Source organism: Coptis chinensis, chromosome 4 (genome assembly GCF_015680905.1).
Source record: "Coptis chinensis isolate HL-2020 chromosome 4, ASM1568090v1, whole genome shotgun sequence".
NCBI lineage: Eukaryota > Viridiplantae > Streptophyta > Magnoliopsida > Ranunculales > Ranunculaceae > Coptis > Coptis chinensis.
Window position 1 is genome coordinate 74337688 of NC_141459.1, and position 11341 is coordinate 74349028.

Sequence of the window (11341 nt, forward strand, 5' to 3'; positions counted from 1 at the left end):
TCTTCAGCTCCTTTCTAGATTGTTGGTTTCGCACATTTGCAAGAAAGTGGATCAATACTGGAAAACAATAAAATATAATGAGGAAAAATTGAAAAAAAATAGAAATGGAGAGATGAGAATGATGCTACCTTTTTAGATTCTCAACCAATCACTCTCACTCCTTCAATCCCTGGCAGTGGTGCCATTTGAAGCTTTAGATAGTGGTAGTAACTTCAAAAGAGTTTGTTTTTAGAAGTGAGGTTCATCCTAAATTGTTTAGAGTTTGAGTGAGGGAGATGTGAAGAAGAAAGGCGGACTCTTGTATGGATTAGAATGGTGATAAGTGCCTAAAATTGTATATTTTATATATAGTTTTATAGGCACTTTATAATATCATTTATGCTTAATTGCGTATTTTTAACGTAAAACCATACATTTGCTTTATTCCATGACATTATGCACATTTTTTTGTGATAAAGGATTATTTGCATATATGTGCATGTCTTTAGAAAAGTCCAATGCAAAATATGTTTTATTAATTTGGTTTAATATTTTTTGTAGGAAATAAAGATGTTGGTCAAAGCCTAATCAAAGCTTGAGCCCATAAGCCAAAGAGGATCATTTAGAGAATCAATAAGTGAGAGCTCATGGAATAAATTTTGATATCAAGAATGGAAGGAAATGTTAGAGAATTGATAATTATGGAAGGAAATCAAGAAAGGATAATTGCAACTACCACTGATAAGAGCCCAAAACTGTAGTTTTAACCCCTTAATAATATTACATTTAGACCAATTATGTGTATAATAAATAAGAGTTAGTACTGTTTACGTGCTTTTGTGTATTTAAGGTATTGGAGTTAATATGTGAAGAAATATGCCACTTTTGCAAGAGAAAGGAGAAAAGGTTGGTTGCTAAGAAGTTCTATGACTAAAAGCCAAGATTCAAGGAGAAAAAGCATTTTTAAAGCCTGGTAAAAGCTGAAAAGTCAAAGTCAACGCGGGTAGAAAAATAGCAGAAAAGTCAACAAAACTTCCGCAGGCCGTATCTTTGAACTTAGACCTCGGAATTGGGCCTATTATATGTCAAAACGACCGGCTCAGAAAGATATTTCGAATGGTCTAGGCCTTGATCTAATCAGAGAAGTAAAAGTGGACTAAAAGGCTATTTCAGTAATTTCTAGTAGTGAAACCCTTTTTGGAGTTAAGTAATTAGGTTTTGGGCTTGATTTAATGGCCCAAAACATAACTCCAAAGCCCATGCACAAAATTGTAAACCTAGCCCTCTCCTATATAAAGAGGGCTAAGGCATAACTCTCTGAAATTTTAGTTTTTAATTCATATATCCCTTCTTAGTTAATAAATTAGATAATAATTATATTAGTTTTCTTCTTAAGTCAAAACCCTAGTTATTGTTTATTAGCCTAATCACCATTAATAAAGCCAAGTTATTTATATTGTTTCAATTATGTTTTATTCTTATTTTCATTCTTCTATTGATGATAGTCTAATAAATCTTAGCTAAACCTCCATTAGAGGGGTTTGATGAAGTTTTGATGAAGACTTGATGTGTTAGTGTAGAATAAGTTGTAGTAATCTATTCCACTCTAGAAGGTAGTTAATTCACCATGAGAATGGGGTTAAATTGCCTCACATGCTAATTATTAGTTAGTAGAGATTGCCATGAATAATTAGGGATTAAAAAGACCAAACCTTCATGTTAAAACATAAAGATTAGGATTACAACAAATCTATGCTAGCTTATTAAGGTTTAATCAAGGTGGAATCGAATCCCTCTAATACCTCTCTTCTCATTCACATCTTATAATCAAATTGCCATAGTATAAATTAGCATATCGTAATTAGCTATTTTCACCATATTAGTTTTGTTCAATTATTGCTCTCGTTGATATTATAAAATTGATAATTCAGTGAAACTGTTACGTCTAAGAAACTAGGAGTGGAACGAATTCTTTACTCCACCATATTGCAAGATAATTGAGAGTGGAAACTTTGATCGAGAGTAAATACACAAGTTTTTACTTATTCTTAGCATAATTAGTTAAGAGTAGGTAAAATGTTAGTTTTTACATTTATCAAATGGTGTCGCTGCCATCATAGTTTTGTTAGACTAGTTTCCCGTCGTGTTTCAAATTCTACCAATATCCCATTTCACCCACCCACCCGATTGTTTGGTTCTAACTGTGTTTGTTTTTTTTTTCTTCAGAATTTTTTTTCTCGACATAATACACGAAGCGTGCCCGCCCCCTCGTGTGCTCTAAATTTGAGCGTGCCCGCCTTCTAGTTACTGGAGTTTTTTTTTGCGAACAGTACCTTGAGCGAATCCGCGCCCCTCTGAGGAATAGCCCAATTTTTGCAGGTTAGTCAGTGGCTCTCGTTTTGTTCAAATTATTTTTACTATTTAGTGTTTTCAACTTCTTAAATACACTGGGATTGTGTACACAAGATGCTATTCATACGCGAAGCAAGGTGGCCTTCAGGTACTCTTTCCTTCACTCTTCGTCTTTTCTGTTTGAGGATTTATCATTCTAGCATATCAGGGTTGTTTGACTGATGTTAGGGGTTTGTATTCATATTGGCCTTAGCCTTGCATGAGATTAAGGTCCGGTAAGAGTAAACTATCTTCTGTTATTTATCGTAAACGTCAACGCACATGCATGTCTAGACTATCACACACTACACCTGCATTAATGGCTGACGAAACAGAGATTCCTCTCTCTGACTTTTACAAAGCCCTAAACGATAGCCCTAAGTCATGCATCGTTCTTGCAGACCCAGTGGGGGATTTTTGAATTCCCCCGAATATATTTAATTTGTTACTGGTTTTTCATGGGTTGGACCACGAGAAGCCTTATCAGCATATGTATAGGATAGAACAAGTTCTTACCACATTTCATCATCCAACTGTAGGTTCAGAACAAATTAAACTAAGGGTGTTTCCTTTCACCCTAGCCGATAAAGGGACGTCTTGGTTAACTGCCCAATCACCTAATTCTGTGGACTCATGGGCCAAACTCGTTCAATTGTTCATGGAACATTTTTACCCACCACTGAAGATAGATGAAATGCTTCAAAAGATTCATTTCTTCCACCAGAATCCTCATGAATCCTTTTCAGAGGCCTGGAATCGTTTCACTGATCTTCTCATCAAGTGTCCACATCATAACCTTGTGAAAGACACGCTTGTTCGTGCCTTTTTCAAAGGGATTTTACATCACCATAAAGAGGTTCTTGATATAATGACTGGGGGTAGTTTCCTTAGTAAATGTGCCTAAAAGGTTTATAGGTTTTTAGAAGATCAATCTAAGCGTCAAAATAACTTGCAGAGTAATGACATCCCCCGCTCCGCTAATTCTTCTTCCACAGTTAAGCCTACTCCTATCATGAACATAAACTTTCTTCCATGTAATTTCTGTTACAGCCTTGAGCATACTGACTCCTATTGTCCTCTCCTCTATGAACAACCACCCTCACAGCTGGATAATGTTTGTTCCATAAATAGGAAACCTAACCCACCTTGGAGACAGCACCCCAATTTTGGTTGGTGGAATAACCAACAAGTTACACCTCCGAGGTTTAATAGTCAAAATGTTAGGCCAGCAAACAACTATAACCAGGTTTCACCAAGACAAGGACAAGGACAATGGAATTATAATAATTATAATAATAACAATAGAGGCATCGTACCGGTTAATAATAACTATCCCAATCTACCCGTTAATAATCAACGTGAGATAGTTCAGTCACACCACCTGTGCCCATTACACCTTCACAACCGAATCGTTTCGAAGCCTACATGTAAGCTAACCAACAGGTTTTACAGTCCATTAATCATTCCATACAACAGTTAACTCAAGAGAAAGCCCAACCGAAAGGTGTATTTCCAAGACAAGCTATACCAAATCTGAAAACGCCAAGGACATCCTTTGAAGTAACTGGTAATACTAGTAATGATAATTTTAACGTAGGCGAGTTAAATGCCATCACCACTCTCTGTTCTGGCAGAGTGGTTGATAACGCTGTAACTATGCCCGTTGTTACCCCACCAGTGGTCATTATAACTGAAAATTTACTAGATATCAAAGTAGAAACTGAAGATCCTACTCCTATAGAGGTACTAGTTAAACTGCAATCTAAAAGGAGGGTTAAATCTCTTATTGATCCTTATGCTAAATATAGAGAGAAACCACCATTTCTCCAAAGACTAGCCATGTTAAACAAGGATACAAATTTTGATGAGATTAGGAAAGTTTTTAAAAATCTAACGATAAACCTACCTTTTCTTAAAGCTATTAAGAAACTACCACAACATGCTAAGTTTCTAAAAGAGTTGTGCACTACTAGGAGGAAAACGAACATTCTAAAAGATGCCTTTTTAACTAAATGGTTTCCCACATTATCTGAACATAATGGAATCGTCAAATACAAGGACTCTAGTCGTCCTACTATCCAATGCACCTTAGGGAATACCCAAATGACGACTGCGCTATTAGACCTGGGGGTGAGTGTTAACTTACTCCCTTATTATCTATATAAACTGTAAATAATACATCAACATGTTATTCGAGTTATAGAACATACCTCTTGTCCAGCGGAAGAAAACCCGAAGTCAAAGAATGATAACCTTGTGAGTTGTTACTAGCCTTGTCTCTTGAGAAGGATTGTTACTAGAATCAATCCCCTTTGTATCCACACCTTAAGCCCACCCCTTCAGTGAATGGAGAAAGAAGAGAGTCGAGAATTGTTTTCTTTTTCCTTCAGCTTGTTGTTTTTCTAATACCTTCGTAAGATATATAAAACCAACCAAGCATATAGCTAACTCCCACGACTCTTGCGCAACAAGAGATTCATGATAGATTATATTCTATCCAGTGTATATTCTATCCAGTAGGACTACGATCCTACGATCCAGGGAGTAGCTTAAACAGGGGATGGATCCTTGATCCATGTGGGCGGACCTAAGTGGTCGAACCCACTTACATCTCCCACTCGCCCACATAGGGCAAATTTCAATATCTCTATTACTCATCTTTGCATATAGGGAATAAGGTGTGCGACCTCACGAGAAGAACAAAGAGCAACAGGAGCGATATTATTAAGTTTTCACCCAACTAATAAAAACGCATCACCCAGAAGCATCTCGTATATGCCTTAGACATTGTTGATTACACTGGAATCAGCACTCTTAATCCCTCGTTTAAAGCAGTGCTACATCCCCTCCTTGTTTTGTACTCATGACATATTAAAATATGGTCGCGGGCCCGCTATGAGTCACAAAATAGATGTAATATAAAAAAAAGTCTTCCCTAAACATTCATGTCATTTCAATTATATTCAGTCGCTTTCCTAGAAATGCCCGTATCGGTAAAATCTCGTCGTTGCTTAGGAAGCACACTAAAAAGTAAGCGTCACCAAATATTCTCTTCATGACATAACCTTAGGTTAAGAAAGGCATAAGATGGGAAAAAGTTTCAATTATCCCAATGGCTCACATAACAATGAAGAAGGGATTCATTCATTGTTCTCACTATTGGTCGGCAAAGCACATACAATATGTTATGTATGCTATGGTGTTATCCCATAAAAATGGATATGTCACTTGCAAAACTGTAACACCATACGAATCTTAGTCTAGTCGCTAAACAAGCGCCTAACTTGAGTTTTATCCCAGTCACTTTCTAGCGCCTGTCAAGAAAAAAACACTCATATTCGGCTTAACTACAGGCTCCATAAAATTGTGGATAAATTTTATGTTCGACCTTTATTTTTATAAGGTCTCATCTTAGTTCTAACTAAGGCGACATTCAAGAATTTAAAAACATATTCTTTTCGCTCATCTAGCGCCAAGAATATAGATGTCTCATCTTGCTCGCTCTTTCCAAGCGCCAAGGTGAATCACCCATGTGAGTAGGTCGATTCAAGCCCGGTGACAAAAACAAATCAAGAATGTGTAATTAAAAGAATATTCCAAAAAATCTGAATTAATGAAATATATCTATCATAAACAATGTCAATTACATAAAAGATGTCCAAACATATCAAATCCTACGAAGTCCCATACTCCTAACATGAGATTTAAACGCATCTCGTGCAATAGGTTTAGTCATGGGATCAGCTAACATGTTAAGCGTGGAGATATGTTTCAAGACTACTTCTCCTGTTGCAACCTTATCTCGAATGTAGTGAAAACGAGTCTCTATGTGTTTGGCCTTCCCATGATACTTAGGATCCTTTGCAAATGCTAGAGCTGCAGTGCTATCATTATAAAGTAATATCGCATCCTCTCGCATTTGATATCTAAGTGTATCAAGAATTTCCTTAGCCAAACAAATTCTTGGACTGCTTGGTGAGCAAAGCAAGCAACATACTCTGACTCCATTGTAGACAAAGAAACACATTTTTGCTTCTGACTACACCAAGTAATAATTCCACCTCCGAGCATAAAAGCATAACCCGAAGTGGACTTGCGCTCATCTTTATCACCAGCCCACTCTGCATCGGTGTAACCTTTCGGTTTCAAGTCTCCACCATGGTAACTTAAGGACAAAATCAGCAGTCCCTTGTAGATATCGAGTATCCTTTTCACAGCTTTCCAATGAGTTTGGACCAGAATTACTCGATAACGATCGACTAACCCGACCAAAAACCGATATCCGGTCGAGTACACATCATGGCATACATCGGACTACCAATTGCAGCCGCGCGATGGCACATTGGACATTTGATTCTTTTCTTCTTTAGTTTTGGGACACTGATCAAGGTTTAAGTCACATCCTTTTTCCAATGGGGTGTCTATTGGTTTGGAGTTTTGCATACGGAAACGCTCAAGAATTTTTCTAATGTAAGTCTCCTGAGACAAACCAAGAAATTTCTTTTTGCGATCTCTCGTGATCTTAACTCCTAACACATAGTCTGCTTCACCCATATCCTTCATTTCAAAATTGGAGGACAACCACTTCTTAGTGGCAACAATGGAATCCATATCATTCCCAGCTAAAAGAATGTCATCAACATACAACGAAAGGATAAGAAAACTCTTTCTGGATCGTTTAGTGTACACGCAATGATCTTCTTCAATCATCTCAAAACCAATTGAGGTAATTGAATTGTGAAATCTGAGATACCATTGCCTAGACGACTGTTTAAGGCCATATATAGAACGTTTTAGGCGGCAAACTTTGCGCTCTTGTCCTTGGACCTCAAAACCAATCGGTTGAGCCATATAGATCTCTTCCTTTAATTCTCCATTGAGAAATGCGGTCTTAACATCCATTTGAAAAAGTTCTAAATCCTGTTGTGCGACAATAGCTAGAATGAGGCGAATTGAAGCGAATCTCACCACAGGGGAGAATGTCTCTTTATAGTCTATACCCTGTTGTTGGGTATAACCTTTCGCCACAAGGCGTGCTTTATGCTTGTCAATTGAACCATCTGCCTTGCGTTTAACTTTAAAAATCCATTTATTTTCAACGGTTTTTAAGCCCGGTGAAGATTAACTAACTCCCAGACCTCGTTTTTACCCATTGAGCTCATCTCATCTTGCATAGCAGCCATCCACTTGTCTCTAGCAGGAGAAGAAATTGCTTCTTTGAAAGAAGTAGGTTCTTCCTCATCTAATGGAGTACACATAAAAATATCCCCTTCAATCTCGAAATGACGACGGGGAATATTTCCACGTTTACTCTTACGCACTTGAGGATCTTGTAGAGAATCTAGTGGTACACTCCCACTTTCTGGTATACTCCCACTAGTTTGAAAACCACTCCCACTATCTTCAGCGATTACAGGATGAGAAATTAATTCCCCACCCTCGCTTGAAGATGGTAGGATGTCTTCATACTCCTCTATCTCATAGAGGCCAAGATCTATCTTTGCGTTACTTATGCTAGGAAAATCATTCTCAATGAAATCTATATCGCGAGACTCTATTTCTGTCATTCCTCCATCAGGGTGTTCACCATACATAACATAACCTTTTGAGCTATCAGAATACCTTACAAAGATACACTTTTTAGCTCTAGGGCCTAGTTTCCCATACTTATGGGAGATGTTGTGAACAAAACCTGCTGAACCCCATGGGCTAAATGCTCCAAACGGGGCTTTTAAGCCTTTCCAAAGTTCATAAGGTGTTGAAGGAACCGACCGAGAAGGCACTTTCGGTTAAGTATGTAGGCTTGCAAATCAAAAGTGCATCCCCAAAATGATATAGGAGATTACTTTTATGCCATCATTGATCTAACCATATCTAAAAGAGTTCTATTTCTTCTCTCCGCTACACCATTTTGTTGCGGAGTATAAGGAATAGTTAATTGTCTAGCGATCCCCTTTTTTTTCACATAATTCCTTGAACCGATCGATAAGTATTCACGCCCCTCGGTCAGTTCGATGAGTTTTAAGCTCCTCTCTTTCTGTGTCTCAACCTCTGCTATAAAGCGTTTAAAACAATTCAAAGCTTCATAGCGGTGAGCTATCAGATAGACATAACCATATCGTGAGTAATCATCTATAAGAGTGAGAAAATAAGAGGCGCCATGACGTGCCTTAACATTCATAGGCCCACAAATATCTGAGTGGATTAGCTCAAGCGGCTGAGTAGCTCTTACTGCCTTTCCAAAAGGCTTTCTACATGCTTTACCAGCTAAACATGGTTCACATATAGGTAGGTCAACCTTAGCGAGTGGGCCCAATAGGCCTTCTCTAGCTAGTCTGGTCATCCTATCTTGTCCTATATGACCTAGTCTAGCATGCCAAATAAATGTAATCAATATTTCTACTTGCACTAGCCATGTAAGATAATGAAGAAACAGAATCATTCAATTCAACTTTAAAGAAATTATTCATAAGAAATCCATGTCCAAAAACAATACCATCCAACTTAATATCCAACCTTTCAAAATTTAAAATCAAAAAGAATATCCAAAAGAAAGAAGTGCTAAAACAGAAAGCGATTATCTTTGAATTCCGGGAACATAAAGCACATCATGTAGAAGAAGAAGTACGCCGGTCGTAATGAATGAGAGTGGTATGTACCAATTCCTAATGCATCTTCACTAGTGCCATTTCCCATATAAAGCCTTTGGGTGTTTTCTGGAATTCGACGATAATCTACAAACCCTACTAAACTCTCGAGCTACATGCCCCCGGTTGCTCCTCAGATCTACAATCCATTCGGGGAGAGAATGAGCAACTAAAACATGTGTACATACACTTATGTGATGAGAGTCGGGAAATGGATACCGCCATTTCGGTGCAATCACGAAGTGTCCCATCTACTACAATTGTAGCATTTCACTTTGGTCATATCAATTTCTTTCTTTCCACCACGCCTTGCCTCTATGGCTTTGGCTATGCTTGCCTTAGGAGCCAACTTATTAGCCCCTCCTTGTTTCTTGGGTTTGTTATTACCCTTGCGGCTTAGACCCATTTGTCTTCGCTCGCCAGATGCGATTAGGGCAGAAGCATTACGGTTCGCAATCCTGGCGTTCCGCCTCAAGCTCACAATGTCGAGAAATATCAAAAAAATTCTTAATACTTTCATTGTGAGTCATGATTTGCTTCATGTGCATCCAAGAATCAGGGAGAGATCTTATCACAGCTTGGACTTGCTGCTCATCAGTAAGGACATTTCCTGCGGCCTTTAGCTCGCGAATCATGCTTGATAACACCCTAAGGTGTTCAGGCATGGTTGCCTTAGGATCTTTCCTGAACATCTCAAACTTTAAAACTAGACTTCTAAGTCTAGTAGTTGATGTTCCACCGAAAGCAAATTTCAGTTGATCCCACATGTCCTTAGCTGTGGAGAATGTCTCATATTCTCCAATCAGATCATCATGCATGCTGCTCAACACAATGTAGCGCGCACGACGATCCGACTTGGTCCATGCTTGATAAGTCTCAAGGTCACGACGATTTTGGGCTGTAGTCCCAGTCCCAATCTCAGGTTGGGCCATCGAAATGGTTAAGTGTTCCTGGAGTTCTTGCTCATTCAAGAGGTATTGAATTTTCCTATGCCATATATCATAGTTTGTCCCATCAAGTTTAGTTCCATGGTTAAGGTCTGCTACTACGGTCTTGGTGGCCATCACTACATTCAGATTTCGCAAGGATTGACATATGTCAGCAACTAAGTTTTCTGTATCCATTTTCTACATATATGCAATGGTGGATATAACATTAGTCTATACACATTCTTTTAAATTTATTCCAAAAAAAAATCCAATCCAAGAAAATATTATCTTATTCCACATATTGGGATCGAAAACTTGCAAAGCTCATAATCATCTCCCAATAATGTAAATATAGAGTATATCTTCCAATTGATTTTTGAACAAATTCCATATTAGGAGGAACAAAACCTCTACTAATCATATTCTACGTTAATACGAAAAAAAAAATATGCCAAACATAAACAAAGAATAATATCTATCATTTTATGGCATAAATAATCATATAATTCTACTGTAACTATATGTTAAGCTCAGAATCATGACCTGGGATCTATCCCAATGGATTCAGAAGTGTCAAAAACCCATGTATACAAAAAAACAAATCATTTGGCCGTCTCCAAAGCCCGAACCGCTCATAAACATTATACCGGGTTCATCTAATATATATCTGTCACAGCAACTTATACCTGGAATTTCTATCAACCGATGATTTCAACAGATTCAGAAGGGTCAAAACCCTTGGGTACGAAATTTCAAGTTAATTAGTTGTCAATAAAGGCCTGAACCAGACCAAAAACTATAACCGGTTCACACTCAACCGGATAGAACCGGGTTTAGTAATCGGGTTGGTTCAGGTGCAGGAAACGAGTCAAAAAAAAAATAGAGAACTGAGTCAACTCAACCTTTTACACTGATTTTAAAAAGCTCTGACCGAGTCAACTCATGAGCTAACTCGGTTATCTTCTTCAGTAAACTCGCAGAAAATTATGGCAAGGTAAGCATGTTTAGAGACGTATATCTTTCACATTATAGATCCAAACGAAACATGGTTTATACTGTTACAAAGATCTCACAACATAGATTACTAACATGCAAATATTAAGCATTAATAAAATCTGTAAATCGATCAAAAACAGTTCAAAGTTCTGAAAAACCACAAAAACAGTTTTTATCAAAAACTTTGATTTGAGTTTTCTCTCATTCTACTCAACGGTTTTCCATGAAATTTTGGGAAAACGTTCCTCTAACTAAGAGCAACAAACCCTAGTAATTAGTTTTTAAAAAATCATGACATGTAGAGATCGAAAATCAACAGATTGTTTATTAATGGTTTTTGAGAAAAACTAACAAATCTAGATTTTTTTTTTTTTTTTTTTTTTTTTATCAATGCATGTT

General features: G+C 37.6%; 1 non-coding gene and 1 pseudogene across 1 annotated transcript; both read right to left on the reverse strand.

Annotated features, from left to right (window-relative positions):
* Positions 1-3064: 3064 nt before the first annotated feature.
* LOC147504778 (small nucleolar RNA R71) lies at positions 3065-3168 on the reverse strand. The gene has a single exon (XR_015194079.1). It is a non-coding gene; the product is annotated as a small nucleolar RNA R71 (small nucleolar RNA).
* Positions 3169-9252: 6084 nt separating this feature from the next.
* Positions 9253-10348, reverse strand: LOC147504779 (uncharacterized; annotated as a pseudogene).
* Positions 10349-11341: the final 993 nt, after the last annotated feature.